This window comes from Eptatretus burgeri, chromosome 8 (genome assembly GCF_056783735.1).
Source record: "Eptatretus burgeri isolate ZD-2024b chromosome 8, Ebu_testis_v1, whole genome shotgun sequence".
NCBI lineage: Eukaryota > Metazoa > Chordata > Myxini > Myxiniformes > Myxinidae > Eptatretus > Eptatretus burgeri.
Window position 1 is genome coordinate 14,758,850 of NC_140968.1, and position 19,044 is coordinate 14,777,893.

The 19,044-nt window shown below is 47.3% G+C and overlaps 1 non-coding gene across 1 annotated transcript; it reads left to right on the plus strand.

Annotated features, from left to right (window-relative positions):
• The first annotated feature begins 18,372 nt into the window (after window positions 1-18,372).
• LOC147021164 (U12 minor spliceosomal RNA) lies at window positions 18,373-18,522 on the plus strand. Its single transcript, XR_015061384.1, has one exon. It is a non-coding gene; the product is annotated as a U12 minor spliceosomal RNA (small nuclear RNA).
• Window positions 18,523-19,044: the final 522 nt, after the last annotated feature.

Consider the following 19,044-nt stretch of genomic DNA (forward strand, 5'->3'; position numbering starts at 1 on the left):
ACCCGTCGTTCGACTAGTTGCGATGCCATGCTCTAATAGGAATTGTTTTAGCCCGGCCGACATGAAACACGCCCTCTGTCTGAATGTATGTACGAAGGTTTCCCAAACATAGCGAAGAGGTCAGAGAGACATTTTAGGACAGTGCCCGAGGTCATATCCGAGCACGGAAACGCGAAAGGGAACCTTGAATACTCATCAACAACAGTGAATATGTATCTGTTGTCTGTCTCAGTCGGCAGGGGCCCTTTGAAGTCGATGTTTAGTCTCTCGAAGGGAGAAGTGGCCTTGATCAGTCTGCCAGAAGCCGCACCATAGAATCTGGGTTTTAGTTCAGCACAAACAGGGCATGAAGCATTCATTTGTTTAATATCTTCAATAGAATAGGGCAGGTTCTGTCTGCGCACGAAATGTGCCATTCTGGTTACCCCCGGGTGGCACAGAGACACATGGAGGTCTTGCAAAGCCCGACTGATTGTCGCCGAGCAGTAGACCCGCGAGAAGGTGTCTGCAGCAGGGTTTTCCCTCCCGGGCCGGTAAACAATGTCGTAACTGTAGCAGGCTAGGTCTATCCGCCATCTCATAATTTTTCATTCTTAATTTTCCCGTTATTTTTCCCATCAAACATGAATGCCACGGATCGTTGGTCCGTAACGAGCGTGAAGTGGTTTCCCAGTAAATAATGTCTCCATTTACGCAGCGCTTCGACGATGGCGTACGCTTCCTTCTCTATCGCTGAGTGTCTCTGCTCGCTTCCAGAGAGAGTTCTCGAGAAGAACGCGACTGGTCTCCCAGACTGATTAAGCGTAGCAGCTATCGCGTGATCTGAAGCGTCGGTCTCCACCACAAAGGGCACCGAGCTATCGATCGACAAAACCACGGAATTACTGATATCGTCTTTTAGGTTGTGGAAAGCTGTCACAAAAGCGGCATGTGGTGGAAAGTTTTTGCAATGCACTAGGGGATGTATTTTCTCGGAGTATTGCGAAATCCATCTCGCATAGTAAGTGAACATGCCGATCACCCAGCGCATCGCCTGCTGGTCCTGAGGTGGGGGTAGCTCACGAAGTGGGCGCAATCGCTCAGGGTCAGGCTTAATTGTGCCGTCGGTTATCGTGTAGCCGAGAAGGTCAATTGACCTTGCCGAGAATACGCATTTCTCGTAGTTGAGAGTCAGATTATATTTTCTAGCAATGCTCAAGAATCGGTCCAGATTCATATCATGTTCCCCCTGATCCCTACCGCACACTGTGACATTGTCCACGTAAACAAAAGTGTCTTTGAGGTTTTCATCTGAGATGATGTCGTCCATAACCCGTTGGAAGCAAGCTACCCCATTCGTGACACCGAAAGGTATTCTCCTGAATTGGTAGAGGCGCCTACCTGCCTGGAATGCGGTGTAAGGTTTGTCTTCCTCTCGGATGGGAATTTGGTGATAGGCGCTTCGCAAGTCGATGGTACTGAATACCTTATAATTGGCCACGCGTTCGACCATCTCGTCTATGCGCGGCAGGGGGTAGGCATCGAGTTGGGTAAAGCGATTGACCGTTTGGGAATAATCGACAACCATTCGCTTCTTATGGTTCTGACTGCTGGTTACTAACACTTGTGCGCGCCATGGCGAATCGCTCGGTTGTATAATTCCTTCTTCCAGTAATCGCTTGGTTTCTGAAGTGATGAAATTCATGTCAGCAGCGGTATATCGCCGCGATTTGATCGCTATCGGTTTGCAGACCGGCGACAGGTTAGCGAACAGCTGGGGGGACGTCACCTCCGCGGTAGTCAAAGCATTTAAAATTAGACGAGGTTTGCTTCCTCCAAAGGGTATTTCGACGCTCGTGTGCTGCTTGAGGACATTATGACCCAGAATTACGTCTGCGCACAAATCACGAAGCACAAGTACCCTTACATCCCGATGCGTGTACCCTTTTACGTCCAATTCGACTTCGCAGTACCCCCGTACCCGGGACTGTAGTGAGGTGGCGGCCATGCATACCGTATTGTCTGTCGGGTGGATTTTCCATTTCCTCCCCTTCACTAGCGAGCTGTTGACGAAACTTTCAGAGCTACCGGTATCAGTCGGTGCCTCCGCCATGTGCCCGATAATTCGTACGTTGATGATAGCCTTGGATAGATTCCCCGGGGAGGCTGCAGTTAATTTATTTTGCGAGTAGAGAGCCGCAGAAGTGGGTTTATTTCTCCTTTGAGTAGATTTACATACCCTGGCATAATGCCCTTTCTTGTCGCAATTCATGCATGTGGCATCTCTGGCGGAGCATTTTTGGCGGGGGTGCCTTTTGTACCCACAAAAGAAGCATTTACCAACCAGAGTAGCAGCTGAGGAGTTTGACGTGGCCTGTGTATCCGGCTCCTCGGGTGTTTCTCCATCCCCTATGTCTGGCTGTGTCTGTGCCAGTGGGGTTCCTTGAGTTTCCACCGTAGCGGCGTTCATTAGCAGCATCGGAGTCCCAAATGACTCAGATTGCTGCTGTGCCGTATCCATCGCTCGAGCCTGATCGACTACCTTGTCAAGAGTGGGTTGCGCTTTCTCTAGTAAGCGTTGCCGTATGTGGGCTGATCTAAGTCCTTGGATAAATGCCTCCCGGGTCGCTTCCTTTCGGTGTTCCTCGGCGCTTACAGCCCGGAAGCTGCAGTCTTTTCCCAGCTGATTCAGAGCTTGCAGGAACTGATCGATTGACTCCCCGGCTGCTTGCTTGCGTGTGTTGAGAAGATGTCGTATGTATACCTCGTTCTTGCGCTTCACGTAGAGCGCCTGCAGCACGATGATAGCTGCTTCGTAAGTGTCGCACTCCGAGAAGAGCCTGTACACGCTGGGCGAGACATGATTCACGAGGGCGGCAAATTTGTCAGCTCCCTCTTCGATGATGGTCAGATAGTGTGAGAAGGAACAGAACCAATGCGACCATTTCATTTCTGCGTCAGTCGCGTTTGGGTCTGCGTCGAACCTCTCTGGTTTGTAGATTTTATCCATCGCTGGTTGAGAGAGCCGAGAAAACCAAATGGAATAAATTGAAATGAAGACGAGCGAAGAACCTTCAGAGTTTAGGCTTTATTCCATTTGGTTGAAGCCGCTTCTACGGGCACACATGGAAATACAAACGCAGCATGGAGTACAAGCAGTAAGGTACACACGCGCAACTAATCACCGCAAAATAAATCAGTATTACATATCAGTCTGTGTTCTCACCATTCAATGAGCACCAAGTGAGCCGGCGACATACAACGACAATGCCCCAGGGACAAAACCCCGCGGCCGAGCCGAACCTCAGCTTTATCTCTTCTGTGCTCGAGCCGGGCATCACGTGGTCACACGTCACGACCTTCCATTCACCACAGAGGGAAAGAGAAAGAGAAAGAGAGAGAAAGACGGAGAGAGAAAGAGGGAGAGAGAAAGAGGGAGAGGGAGATGGAAAAAGAGAGATGGAAAAAGAGAGATGGAAAAAGAGAGATGGAAAAAGAGAGATGGAAAAAGAGAGATGGAAAAAGAGAGATGGAAAAAGAGAGATGGAAAAAGAGAGATGGAAAAAGAGAGATGGAAAAAGAGAGAGGGAAAAAGAGAGATGGAAAAAGAGAGATGGAAAAAGAGAGAGGGAAAAAGAGAGAGGGAAAAAGAGAGAGGGAAAAAGAGAGAGGGAAAAAGAGAGAGGGAAAAAGAGAGAGGGAAAAAGAGAGAGGGAAAAAGAGAGAGGGAAAAAGAGAGAGGGGAAAAGAGAGAGGGGAAAAGAGAGAGGGGAAAAGAGAGAAAGAGAGAAAGAGAGAAAGAGAGAGAGAGAGAGAGAGAACGAGCGAGAGAGAGAGAGAGAGAGAACGAGCGAGAGAGAGAGAGAGAGAGAGAGAGAGAGAGAGAGAGAGAGAGAGAGAGAGAGAGAGAGAGAGAGAGAGAGAGAGAGAGAGAGAGAGAGAGAGAGAGAGAGAGAGAGAGAGAGAGAGAGAGAGAGAGAGAGAGAGAGAGAGAGAGAGAGAGAGAGAGAGAGAGAGAGAGAGAGAGAGAGAGAGAGAGAGAGAGAGAGAGAGAGAGAGAGAGAGAGAGAGAGAGAGAGAGAGAGAGAGAGAGAGAGAGAGAGAGAGAGAGAGAGAGAGAGAGAGAGAGAGAGGTGGAGAGAGAGAGAGAGAGAGAGAGAGAGAGAGAGAGAGAGAGAGAGAGAGAGAGAGAGAGAGAGAGAGAGAGAGAGAGAGAGAGAGAGAGAGAGAGAGAGAGAGAGAGAGAGAGAGAGAGAGAGAGAGAGAGAGAGAGAGAGAGAGAGAGAGAGAGAGAGAGAGAGAGAGAGAGAGAGAGAGAGAGAGAGAGAGAGAGAGAGAGAGAGAGAGAGAGAGAGAGAGAGAGAGAGAGAGAGAGAGAGAGAGAGAGAGAGAGAGAGAGAGAGAGAGAGAGAGAGAGAGAGAGAGAGAGAGAGAGAGAGAGAGAGAGAGAGAGAGAGAGAGAGAGAGAGAGAGAGAGAGAGAGAGAGAGAGAGAGAGAGAGAGAGAGAGAGAGAGAGAGAGAGAGAGAGAGAGAGAGAGAGAGAGAGAGAGAGAGAGAGAGAGAGAGAGAGAGAGAGAGAGAGAGAGAGAGAGAGAGAGAGAGAGAGAGAGAGAGAGAGAGAGAGAGAGAGAGAGAGAGAGAGAGAGAGAGAGAGAGAGAGAGAGAGAGAGAGAGAGAGAGAGAGAGAGAGAGAGAGAGAGAGAGAGAGAGAGAGAGAGAGAGAGAGAGAGAGAGAGAGAGAGAGAGAGAGAGAGAGAGAGAGAGAGAGAGAGAGAGAGAGAGAGAGAGAGAGAGAGAGAGAGAGAGAGAGAGAGAGGTGGAGAGAGAGAGAGAGAGAGAGAGAGAGAGAGAGAGAGAGAGAGAGAGAGAGAGAGAGAGAGAGAGAGAGAGAGAGAGAGAGAGAGAGAGAGAGAGAGAGAGAGAGAGAGAGAGAGAGAGAGAGAGAGAGAGAGAGAGAGAGAGAGAGAGAGAGAGAGAGAGAGAGAGAGAGAGAGAGAGAGAGAGAGAGAGAGAGAGAGAGAGAGAGAGAGAGAGAGAGAGAGAGAGAGAGAGAGAGAGAGAGAGAGAGAGAGAGATTATTTGTAACCAATCTCAGCTTAGGAGGGGTCTTCCTTCTCCACGCACTCTCAATATTGGTGGGACATGAGTGCTGTTTTCATATCCTACAGTTCCGTTAGCTGAGTCAACTGCAGGAAGCACCTCCTTGGTGGATGTTCTCAAGTCAGTAGATACAGGCCAGAGTGCAGGAGCCTTTCTCGGAGGGCAGATGGAGGTGAACTCGTTCTCGCTCATAATTGATCTGGAAGTGCCGGTTCAACTTCCATTCTTAACCAGGATCATATCGATTGTCACATCACCTATAATTGGAGAATCGGAGCTCTTTGTTCAAACAGAGAGAACCTCATGAAGTTCCTCACTTGACTCTCGGCTGCAGGCTGTGCTCTGTGACCTATCGTCCGCTGCATCAAGATTCACCCCAATGTGATAAGCAGGAGACAAGTTTTTCGACTTGGACCGAGAACGACACTTCAAGTGTCCCCGCTTACCACAGTTGTCACAGGTACAATTCCTGTACCAACATTGGAAAGCTTGATGATTCCCACCACAAAACTAACAAGTTACCCCAACCTTCCAGGTACATTCAGAAATATCAGGAGGTGGAGGTGAATTTGGTGGCTTTCTGAAACACTTTTGCTTGTGGATAAAGGTTACCTTGTTAACCGATGGGTCCTGCTGGATAACTTTTGACTTGTTAGAGATCACACGCAGGCTCTCGGCAGTTTGCATACACACAGTGATTTCCATGACTTTAGCCAAATTGAGGTCGGATTCAGTCAGGAGTTTCGGCAGAATCGAGTCGTTATTGATGCCTATTATAAAGAAATCACTTAACATCTCTTCGAGTTTATCTGTAAACTCACAATGTTCGGTGAGTCGGCGTAAATCAGCCACGAATTCGGATGCTGACTGACCATCTTGACGAGGGTGGGTATAAAATTTACATCTCGAGACGATCCTAGCCGATCTAAGGTGATAATGTCTTTTCACGAGATTGATGAGCTCTTCATATGACTTGTCAGGAGGTTTGGCTGGGGCAAGAAGATCTTTGATGAGGCTGTACGTTGGGGCGCCGTACATGGTCAGTAATACAGCTGGTCGCCTTTCAGCGTCCTCATTGGTGTTCATCTTTTTGTCACAAAGTACTGCTTCAGATGATCGGTGCAGTCTTCCCAATCATCCCCCACTGCGTGTTCTTGCAATATGCCGATGCACGAAGACATCCTCGTTGCCACTATAATGTACTCAATGGACAGGGACGAAGGCTCTGAAGTGGGAACAACAGGTTTAATTTGGACACGGGCACAGCACAGCACAGCACAGCACAGCACAGCACAGCATCGGAACATGGGCGGGTCACATGACTCTCCTTAACCATACCCCGGTGCACCCACGTATGTATGCATTATCATGAACTAATCATACATCTCAGGTTCGAGAATGACACTGTCAGGAAGATAGTGATAAACATTCCAATGTGCCAAGTGTGAGGAAATAGAACACAGTATGTAAAATGTTTGTGACCATCAGTAAACATTTATTTCATTAAAAATCAATTTGTGTGTCTCTGTCCTCTTATTCAATTATTGAAATAGGGGTTACATGCATTTTGGCTCTGAAAACATTGCGTTTTCGACCAATTTTGAAAAAATGGCTCTTCTTTTTATTTGGATCGCCGACCCCTGAGATAGTTCAAAGATAACTAGCGGATAAGTCTGGCAGAGATGTCAGGACCGCTTGCTTTGTGATCTTCGATTTTCCAAAGTCCTCTACCTGTAATACAACCATTTAAAAACTACCCGCAATACAACCATTAAAAAAAACACCTGGAATACAACCATTTAAAAATTACCTGGAATACAACCATTTAAAAAGTACCTGCAATACAACCATTTAAAAACTACCTGGAATACAACTAATTAAAAATTACCTGGAAAACAACCATTTTAAAACGACCTGTAATACAACCATTTAAAAATTACCTGGAGGACAACCATTAAAAATTAACTGAAATACAACCATTTAAAAACTACCTGCAATACAACCATTAAAAAACCACCTGGAATACAACCATTTAAAAATTACCTGGAATACAACCATTTAAAAAGTACCTGCAATACAACCATTTAAAAACTACCTGGAATACAACTATTTAAAAATTACCTGGAATACAACCATTTTAAAACAACCTGGAATACAACCATTAAAAATTACCTGAAATACAACCATTTAAAAATTACCTGGAATACAACCACTTAAAAACTACCTGTAATACAAATATAAAAAAAAACTACCTGGAATACAACCATTTAAAAATTTCCTGAAATACAACAATTTAAAAATTACCTGAAATACAACCACTTAAAAAGTACTTGAAATACAACGATTTAAAAACTACCTGGCATACAAACATTTAAAAACCACCTGGAAGACAACCTTTTAAAAACTACCTGGAATACAAACATTTCAAACAAGTCACTCACCACCGATCCAATGTGTGGAGGGAACTTCTTCATCTGACACTGCCAAACATCGGTGGATGGCTGAACACTGGGTTAGAAGAAGTTTTGAGAATTAAGCAAAACTTAAGGTCTCAGGAATTTAACAATATTACCAACTTATCTATAGCTATGGTACTAATAAATGGCAATGAGAGTGTGTGTGTGTGTGTGTGTGTGTGTGTGTGTGTGCGTGCGTGCGTGCGTGCGTGCGTGCGTGCGTGCGTGCGTGTGTCAGTGTGTCTCCTCCATAACTCAAAAACCATAAAACCTAACAGCCTGAAACTTTGCATGCATACTTGGGGAACTCCAAGGAAGTGCAAGAGTGAAAATTGGGTGTTTGGGTTTGTAATTAACGGCATTATTTAATTATAGCCTTTATCAGGCGCATCCTTAGCCACCTCACTCTTTGAGGTCTGAATTCACCATGTTTTTTGGCCTGCTCAATCATTCCCTGACTTTGAACAGGCCGCAACAATTTCTTCATGATAATTTTTTTCTTCACTTTCCTCATACTATCGAATGCCTGTTCATCATAGCTACGAATCGCTGTATACATCGTTTTTGTAAGTGCTCTAGTTTTCAAATTTGGAGCTCGGAGTGATTCAATCCACTATATGATGCAATTTTCCATGATCTACTCTCACGGATGAATTAAAGTATATAATCGAAATATTATTTCGGTTTTGAGTATCGCAATGCAGCACAAAAAGGGTTAATCTGATAATTTAAAGATATAACGAGTCTTATAACTAAGTCAATATACCTATTTACTTTAAGCAAGCAAGGCTATGTTCCCTCTTTCTCCATGTACATACATGGCAAGTTGAAGGCTACAAAAAACTGGTTGGTCGGAATCGAAAGCGGGGGGGGGGGGGGGGGTTAACCCTTTGCATGATGCGGTCACAGATTTGCGACGAAATAAAAAAAAAATGTATTGTTTTACTCTTTCTTATTTGTCTAACTTGACACCCAAATTGTGTATTTTTTGTTGCATATACCACCTGAAATTCACATCCCAATGAAAAAAAATAAATTAAGCAACAAGGAACCTTGCGGCCGAAAACAATGCAGCACGCAAAGGATTCACCAAACGTAAAAACGCTATTCGATATGTTGACTAATCAGGATAATGATAAGAAGGTTCGAAGTAAGACAACATACATAGATACACACTACATACATACATACATACTACATACATACATACATACTACATACTGTGTGGGGCTGGGTATTGGTGGCGAGCACGACCGCTCGGTGGAGCAGTCGAGTCGGCTCCACCGAACACCCCGGAATCTAGATCGTGCTTCTCAGAGAACTCTGAAAGGCACGGGTCCCTTACAGGACCGTGGTCGCCAATATTTTGACGGCGTAAAGTAAGGTCCAATTGTCGAACTCCAATTTACCTAAGGACTCGCGCCGTCCAACTACCATGGAAACTACACCCTAGGCCGACTCTGTCCGGTCCGAGTCGCGGGTAACAGCTCGGATCCGGAGTAACCGAGTGGAGTTACCAGAGCCGCACCGGACCAAACGCACAATTTGCCACTTCCCAATTTTCCAACACGCACTGTGCTAAGCCAATGAAAGAAGCACAGAAACGAGCTGATACATTCAACAAGAGGGGTATTTATTTACAATAATATTCTTCTTCTTCTCTCAGCTGCTCCCGTTAGGGGTCGCCACAGCGGATCATCCGTTATGATCTGCATAATGATTTGGCACAGGTTTTACGCCGGATGCCCTTCCTGACGCAATCCTGGTCGCCTCTTACGACACAGGGATATGGTACACCTATTCTAACCGGGGCATACACCGGGCCCAGTACACTAGTACTCACTTCGCCGACCTCGGAAGGATGACAGGCTGAGTGAACCCCCGGTGTATATTAATTCAAGCAGCCAACGGGGCTTGAACTCAGGACCTTTTGGATCCCAAGCCGCTACCCTAACCACTATGCCAACACCAAGCTTATTTATTTATATTTTTTATTCATTTATTTATATTATTTATTGTGATTATATTATTATTATTTTATTATATTATTTATATTATAAAAAATATATTATTTATTTATTTACAATAAAAATTGGCAAAAACCGAGAAGGGAGACAAAGAGCAGATTACAACCGAATATGAAATGTAAATAATGTACAACCAAAAGCACTTAACTATTCTACTTGACAAGACATGCCCTTACACAGACACACACCCAAAGAAATGGACCCCGCAGGGTCTTATTGAAGGTTCCCAGCTCGAGGGAAGATGAGCTGGAAACCAGAGCTATCTTGGACCTGTCCACCTCGTGTGAACTTCGACGTCCTGGAACGGCGGGACTCGAACCCGCAAGCACAATGCCACTCCAAGTACCCGGGACGGAGGATGAAGGGCGGACGCCAACCAGCGCGAGCACGGACGAGGCAGCGAGCGCCAGCAGGCAAGGCCAGGCGATCCGGCAGACAAAAACCAACTCTCTCCCAGTCGGATCGCGCCGAACAGTTATTCACTCCTTCTAGTGGGGCGGCTTAGCCCAAATATTCAAAAGAATTGTGCATTTTGTGATACAAGCACCAAATTTGGCACAAATGTAAAGTAATATGTTGCGAACATTTTCAGATATTGGGCCACTTGAAATTCTCTCTTTATGTCCGCCATATTGGATTTCAAAATGGCCGCCACTTGAAATCTACATTTGCTATTATCTCTGGATGTAATGCAGCTATTGACTTGATTCTGGTATCTAAATGTATGTTTTTGGGGGCAAGGAATCCAATGGTAGTGGCCATGATCCGGCACTCACACAGTGATCCGGCACTCACACATGATCCCACACAGTGACCATGATCCGGCACTCAATGGATGTCGTGAAGAATGATGTGGAACACCTGAATCCTGGACAGACACCAGTGGTCACCGTTGATCAGCCACTGTTTGCTTTGGCCAAGCAGATACAGTGGAAGTGGCCAGAGAGCTATGGTGAAGACCAGATAGTGGTGATGTTTGGTGGCCTCCACATAGAGATGGTGGCACTGAGGGCACTGGGGGACTGGCTGAAAGGGAGTGGTTGGGTGCAAGCACTTGTGCAAGCCAAGATTGCGACTGCAGGGACAGCAGACTCATTCCTGCGAGCATCCCATGTCTTGCGCACAAGAAGAGCACATCAAGTGACTGCAGCAGCACTGTACATCCTGCAACACCGTGCCTACAACCACTACTGTCTGGGAGAAACCAGGGATGCAGAGGACCTTCTGGAGTTTGAAGACTGGTGTTGCCAGAGAGGAGAACACATCCCCCAGTTTCACTACTGGGCAACCGTGCTGGAACTAGAACTGTTGGTTCTAGTGTATGTGCGTTCTCTCAGGCAGGGATCGTTAATGATATACCTCGATGCTCTGACAGAGCTGGTCCCCTGGTTCCATGCACTGGATCACACCCATTATGCTGGGTGGATACCAGTGCACCTGAAGGACATGGCTGAACTCACCATCAAACACCCAGATGTAGCCAGGAAATTCAGGGAAAGCCACTTCACCGTTCAGAAAACACAGAGGGTGTTCTCTTCAATCCTGATTGACCAGGCACATGAGCAGAATAATGCCTGCATCAAAGGAGACGTTGGAGCAGTTGGGCTCACTGACAACCCTAGTGCCCTACGTCGCTGGATGGTTGCGGGACCAGAAGTTGCCAGGGTGATCGAAGAATTCCACGATGGGAACCAACACTGGAGACGGCAAACAGCAGACACACGTCATCATGATCAGACGCCAAGTGTACAGGCCTCATTTGTGAAAGATGTTCGCTCTCTCATCGGTGTCATAGAGGAGATGGGCAACCCATTCGAGGAGGAGAGTCAGGATGTAGTCAAACTGGACACAAAGGAGATCGCAGATCCTGCTGCTGTGGAGACCGCGATGAATGCCAAGAGGATTGGCCAAGAGCAGTTCGAGGCTTTCACCAGAGAGTGTCTGTTGGACAGAACAAAGGCAGTGGATGCACCCATTCCTCGTAACAAGCTGAAGGTGTTCAGCACTTCCACTCCAAGAAGCCAGAGCATAGGTCAGCGACAGCTCGCCTCCATCAATAATGACCGTGAACTCTTTGCAAGCCTGTACATTGGCTGCCAGACGAGGGATGGAAACCTTGAGGAGTTCTTTTGTCACGAAAATCAGGCATGTCCTTCTGCATTGTCTGATGGTGGAAGCCTCTGCACTGGTACCAAGAGTGATCTCACATGCTTGGAAGAAGTCTCCGACACAAAGACAGAGACTCCTGTCACGACCTGTATTGTGCTTGATGGAGCAGCCATTGTCCAGATGCTGAAGCCGGCTGCAACAAAGACCTTTGAAGAGTATGCACAACAGATCTTCATCCCATATATGTCCACGAAGCTGCAAACAGTGTCATGCCTGGATCTGGTCTGGGATACTTACCTTGCTGATTCACTGAAAGGTAGTACACGTGCAAAGCGGGGACAAGGTGTGCGGAGACGTGTGGTGGCTGCCGCAGCCATACCAGGAAACTGGCAGAACTTCCTACGAGTGGACAGCAACAAGACCGAGCTGTTCAGGTTCCTCTCAGCAGCTCTCATGGAATGGTTTGACCAGGACAAGCAACTCGTCATTACTGATGGAGAGGCAGTGCTCAGCAAGCCACTACTGCCAGATCTGACCTCACTCGCCCCATGTAAACATGAAGAAGCTGACAGTCGGATGTTACTGCATGCATCTCACGCAGTCCAGCATGGACACCATGCAATACTCATCCGGACTGTAGACACCGATGTTGTGGTGCTGGCAGTGTCCCTGGCACAGGAGTTGCAACCAGAAGACAAACTGTGGCTGGCATTCGGAACAGGCCAGAGTTTCCGATACCGAGCAGCACAAGAAATAGCAGCTGGATTTGGACGAGAGAAGGCTCGTGCACTGCCAATGTTCCACGCTCTAACTGGATGCGACACTGTGTCTAGTTTTCATAGACATGGCAAGAAGACTGCGTGGGCAGTCTGGACGGTACTGCCAGAACTCACTGAGGCGCTGCTGCTGCTGCTGTCCTCTGCACCTCGTGATATACCAGATGATGCAATGCGCATCATCAAGAGGTTCGTGATCCTGTTGTATGATCGAACCAGCAAATGCACAGACATTGACAAGGCCAGGAGGAAACTCTTTGCAAGGAAGAACAATGTGCAGCTCATCCCTCCAACGAAGGCAGCTCTGGAGGAACATGTCAAGAGGGCAGTGTATCAAGGTGGACGTGTGGGGTCAGATACTGCTGCCAGCACCAGAGCTCCCTCCACCAACCAACTGGGGTTGGTCAAGGATTGGAGAAGGACAGTACACACCTTACTGGACCAGGCTAACTGAGGCAGCTCACAGCTGCATTGAGCTGGTTTCTTGCAAGTGCAAGAAAGGGTGTGTGAGGCGCTGCAAGTGCAAAAAGGCTGCCCTTCAGTGCACAGCCCTCTGTGTGTGTGAAGGGGACTGCACATGACGATGAGTCAACAACATACATGTACTTGTGGCAATGCTGAACTTGTTAACATGACACTGTTTATGTACACGTATCTTCAGTACCGGTATATACCTAGCCTCAGATACCAGTACACCTCGCCTCAAATACTAGACCATGTAGCATGTCAGCATTATACCTAAGACATTTACAGAACTAAGACATTATTTTCAAAGTATTGTGTTGAATCCAATATTTGCCTAGATAATTTCCAAATAAAATTATATAACAGACTGTGATAGATAATATTGAGTTGAAAATGGTACCATTGGATTCCTTGCCCCCAAAAACATACATTTAGATACCAGAATCAAGTCAATGGCTGCATTACGTCCAGAGATAATAGCAAATGTAGATTTCAAGTGGCGGCCATTTTGAAATCCAATATGGCGGACATAAAGAGAGAATTTCAAGTGGCCCAATATCTGAAAATGTTCACAACATATTAATGTACATTTGTGCCAAATTTGGTGCTTGTATCACAAAATGCACAACGGGTTTGCTTTGCTGCTACACTATTCTCCAGAGAGGAGGAGCCACCTCCTCTGACCCGCTCTCGCTCACTGGACGGTTTTGGCGTGCAAATACGCTCGTCGCCCCCGTGATTGGCCAAAAGGGGCGCCAAGTCCGCTGATTGGACCGGGGAGGGCGTGGTGGGCATCACGGCGGGCAGCCCCTCAAACAGGAAGAGGAGTAATATTGTCCTGCGTTGGCTCTCATTGGCCGACCGACGGCAAACTCGCTCGCATCTCTCTGATTGGCCGAGAGAGACGCCAAGTCTTTCTTGAACTCCGCCCACCTCGAGCGTTATGGCGTCAGGATGGAGCAAAGGTGTTGTTATTGTTGTAAGTGATGTAAAAATGTAAAAAAAATGCTCTATAAAATAACCCACAGCGCACGTACACTTAATTCCCATTAGACACGGGATGGATTCTCACCAGAAACACATACTTACCGATATAACTGATCTATAGGGACTCTGGCTGTTGTGTGCTCATGGCTTCCAGATTTGTTACAATACTACATCCATACATACATACATACATACATACATACTACATACATACATGCATCCATATATATACATACATACAGTTGCGGGCCGGGTATCGGCGACGAGCGCGGCCACTAGATGGAGCTGCAGAGTTGACTCCACCGAACACCCGGAATCTAGATCGTACCTTTCGGAAAACTCTGACAAGTACGGGTCCCTGACCGGACCGTGAATCATCAATAATTACACCACGTGGTACAGGGTTATTTGCCAATCTTCAAAATACCTAGAAATCCACGTGGTGAGTTACCGAGTATTCACACCCCTCGTACGAATCGAGCCATTAGCGTGCCCGACCCATGCGCAACCCGAGCGGACGGTCGCCGAAGTTCCGTCGGTCCAATCGTACATTTACAGCGGCAACAGCCTTTATAATTCACCAACACGCGTCACGCTAAGCCAATGGAGGAAACACAGCAACGAACTGATACATTTAACACATGGGTTTCTTTATAATGGGGGAAAGGGGGGAAGCACGCAAGAAGGCAGAGTTATCCGAATATAGAGATGCAAGGCAATTTATTTACAAGCACTTATGCAGTTTTACTTAATAGACTGGTGCCACAAACACACACACACGTACACCCAAGAACCGATGGCCAGAGCCTTTATTGAGGCCTCCAGCTCGGAGGGAAAGGCGAGCTGAAGACCAGAGCCTGCCTCGGACCTGTCCACCTCGTGTGGTCTTTGAGCCGGCGGGGTGGCTGGACTCGGACCTTTCGCTTGTAAGGCGAATGCGACAACCACCCGTGTCAGGTGAACGCGATCTCCACTCGTGGCAGGCGAACTCGATCACCACTCGAGTCACCCCTTTCTCTCGCCTTGTTCACCGCCAGAGACACGCGCGCAACCCTTGCGGTTCTGGTGGAGGAAGGATCTCTCAAGCTCTCTTGTTCACCGACAGAGAGAGACGGCGTGCAACCGACTTGCGGTTCTTGATGAGGAGGATCTTCAAGCTCTTTTTTGTGGTCCGATCGCGCCGCACCCTTATTCACCCTCTCTCAGGGGGTGGGGGGGGGGGCGCTTCCGCCCTCCCCGCTCTCCCTCACTGGATGGTTTTGGTGCGCAGAATCGCTCATCGCCCTGTCACTGGCCAAAACGAGCGGCAAGTCCGTCGATTGGCCCGGGGGCATGGTGACGTCACGCGGACCGCCTTTCTCAACGTCCCGAGGTCTGATTGGCTGAGCGGTGGCCACCCCACCCGTAGCACTCTGATTGGTCGAGGACCGCCGCGAGGCTCCTCCTTCAAATCTGCCCACCATGGCGTCAGCGTGAGGAAGCGAGGTGAAGGTGAGGGTGATGCTGGCATTGTTGTAGTTGTAAATGTAGGAGCCGTAAAAATAAAAGAAAACCCTGACTATCAAAGTAACTCACAGCGCATGTACATTTATTCACCCATTAAACAAGGGGCGGGGACCCTAACTAAACAACACATACTTACCGATATAACTGTTCTATAGGACCTGTATGTTGAATGCTCACGGTTTCCAGATTCGCAACAATATATACATACATACATACATACATACATACTACGTAACATTTCTCAAAGTTTTATTTACTTTTTCGTTTCCAGTTGTCTCCTGTGATGCGTGACGTCACACTTACTGCAAATAGCATCCGTACAATAAAGAGCAGTGTTGCCTGGTTTATAGAGACCAAGTGATGAAAAATGGCGAAGAATGCGATATTAAGTTGAGAGTTTGAGTGGAGTCGCGGCTGAACCCCGAATCCTATCCGGGTTCCTCCAGATGACTCCATCTTTGCTCTTTACTTCTTCGGGTTCCTTCTTGGTCTTCTGTTTCATTATGCTTGTACCATATCCTGATGCTGTGTGGACTGTGCTTCCACCCTGATGGACCTCTTGTAACTTGTACATTTTCCTGTGTTTGAGCCTGGGGAGTAATTGCTGAAATATATCTGTCTAAGTTTTTCCTGGCATCTTTGCTCCTCTCACATTTCTTTCCAATTTTTTTTCACAATTCTCTTTATTCATTCTAATTCTTGCTTTTTCTTCTGTTTTATATTTTACTCTATTCATCCTGAGCAAGTGGTTCATGCTCCGTCATCCTGAGCGAGTTGTTCGTGCTCCGTCATCCTGAGAGAATGGTTCGTGCTCCATCATCCTGAGCGAGTGGTTCGTGCTCCATCATCCTGAGCGAGTGGTTCGTGCTCCATCATCCTGAGCGAGTGGTTCGTGCTCCATCATCCTGAGCGAGTGGTTCGTGCTCCATCATCCTGAGCGAGTGGTTCGTGCTCCATCATCCTGAGCGAGTGGTTCGTGCTCCATCATCCTGAGCGAGTGGTTCGTGCTCCATCATCCTGAGCGAGTGGTTCGTGCTCCATCATCCTGAGCGAGTGATTCGTGCTCCATCATCCTGAGCGAGTTGTAAAATAATACCTGATTTCCAAGCAGTTTACTGTATTGATGTTTACTAAATTACCAAGCCAAAATTTTTTCCACCTGTCACACACAACTGTTTGTAAAGATTACTGTTTGTGAACATATGCCTGAAACGTCTATATAAATACAGCGTTGTTTTTCGGTGAAAGCTACTCAAGGTTTTTGTGTTATATACAATACGTACTGTAACCAGTAATCAAACTGCCTCCAATATCGACCAAGCACTAGTGTGTGTGTGTGTGTGTGTGTGTGTGTGTGTGTGTGTGTGTGTGTGTGTGTGTGTATGTGTGTGTGTGTGTTTTGTTCATAAAGCCAACATATTCCCTCCAATAACTCCCTGACCCCCACCCCTCTCTCTCTCTTTGTCCCATCCTTGCTGTACCCCCTGCCATTACAGTGCAGCACCCTCCTCCCACACCTCTCACTTTCCCCACCTCTCTCTCTCTCTCTCTCTCTCTCTCTCTCTCTCTCTCTCTCTCTCTCTCTCTCTCTCTCTCTCTCTCTCTCTCTCTCTCTCTCTCTCTCTCTCTCTCTCTCTCTCTCTCTCTCCCTCTCTCTCTCTCTCTATGACTGTCTCTGTCTCTGAACATATCCGGACAGTGGTTATGGCTGGATGGTATTTACCTCCGGACGTGTCCGGATGGGAGTTTGTCTCTGGACAAGTCCGGGCGGTGTTTGTCTCTGGACGGAAGTTTACCACCTGATGTGTCCAGAGGGGAGTTTGTCTCTGGAGAGCTTCTCCATGGGGGGTCGCTTCAACCATGAAAAATGTGTCAATCAGACAAGTGGTTGCAGCTGTTCACCACCACCTCTTATCGTCCCCCATCCAAAACCTCGATCTTTTCTACCCCCGTTAATCCACCCCAAACCCACCTCCCTCAAATTCCATGCTTTCCTTCCTGAAAGTCCCTGCGATGTCCATCTTGTTTACCCCGTGTTCCCCGCTCCATCCCTCTCCCTTCCACAGATCTGCTAATGTCCCTGTTCTCCACTCTGTTGTCCTTTCCACTCCCTCCCCTCTTGTCTCATGCCACCCTTGCTGTGCGTTATGTGTTGGCTCTCATAGGAGCCTCGACAATGTATACAAAAAAAAGAAAGAAAAAGGATAGTCGGCTTAATGTGTATTCCAAAGGATGGCCGGCTTTACATCTATATATATATATATATATATATATATATATATATATATATATATATATATATATATATATATATATATATATATATATATATATATATATATCGAGGCGGGTTTTTTTCTCGACTTGGGGAGCGAGAGGCCTGGTTTGTGTCGACACGGTGGGAGGAGTCGAGAGTTTAACACCTCACGGGTGGAGGGGAGTGGTGGAGCGGGGCCTTGGTCGTTCTCATCATCCTGATCCATCCCGACAACACACCCGGCACTGAACCGTCACCATTGGTTTCACTCGTTTCTTTCGCATTTGGATGAACCACCCCCACCGTGTGGTCTCTTCCGTGTTATCAACAGAGATGGCCCGAGTCATTGGTCGCAGGCAAACATTGTCCGAATGTAGGTCGTTTAAAATGCATAAGATTAACGTATGTAGCACACACACACACACACACACACACACACACACACACACACACACACACACACACACACACACACACACACACACACACACACACACACACACACACACACACACACACACACAGTACTTCCCATTCGAGGAAGTCAAGATGCCCTGAAACAACGACACTCCCCCGGCGTCATCGCAGTCACGTGTCGCACCAACGTAAGCATGACGTCACGCCAAAACATGCATATCATTAACTCGACCCCACGAATGTAAGGTGGTGCTCGTGCCTATATGAGTCGACGGGAAAGGCTGTGCCCCTTATGCCTTAAACTAATGAGTAAGGAAAACAACGATTCGGGGTGACGCCCGAGTCCTCACCCCATGTGTGAGAGAAATTTTTGACCGGGTACAGGTCGTCCTTATGGTGACTCGCTTACTCTGCGGGATGCCTGGGTGTTTCGATCTGCCCGACCCCTTTTCATTAAATAATGAAAGAACTAAGACTGGTAAGTCTTTAGTTTGTCGTTGTTGGTGATTCTGTCACGGGGTCGTGTTTCCCCCATATGATGGTTCATGATTTCCTGAGGAATGACTGCACTCGCCTGATTAATGTCTGCACGGACAAACATGGGGTTTGTTTCGTCGTTCGGTTGGCTGGTTTGGGGTCTTGGGGTCCTGAGTTCAGCGCTGCTTTTTCTGCTGAATTAACACCTGGTGGGGTTGACTCAGCCTGGCATCCTTCCTTGGTCGGCGAAATGAGACCCAGTGTCCTGGTATCGGGTCAGAACGTCAGCGACACAGAGCGAGTGCGACCTCTGTTGGTCATATTCTGTGTTGCCGAGAAGCAATGTGAATATAATGTTCCGTTCTGCAATGGGTCATGTACATATTACGTACGCAGGATGACGACATTGATGTCTCCCTCCACGTGTACTTCTGTCCTCTCTCCTGCTCTTAATCGCACATCCTCGCAACCTCACCCTTCTTACTCC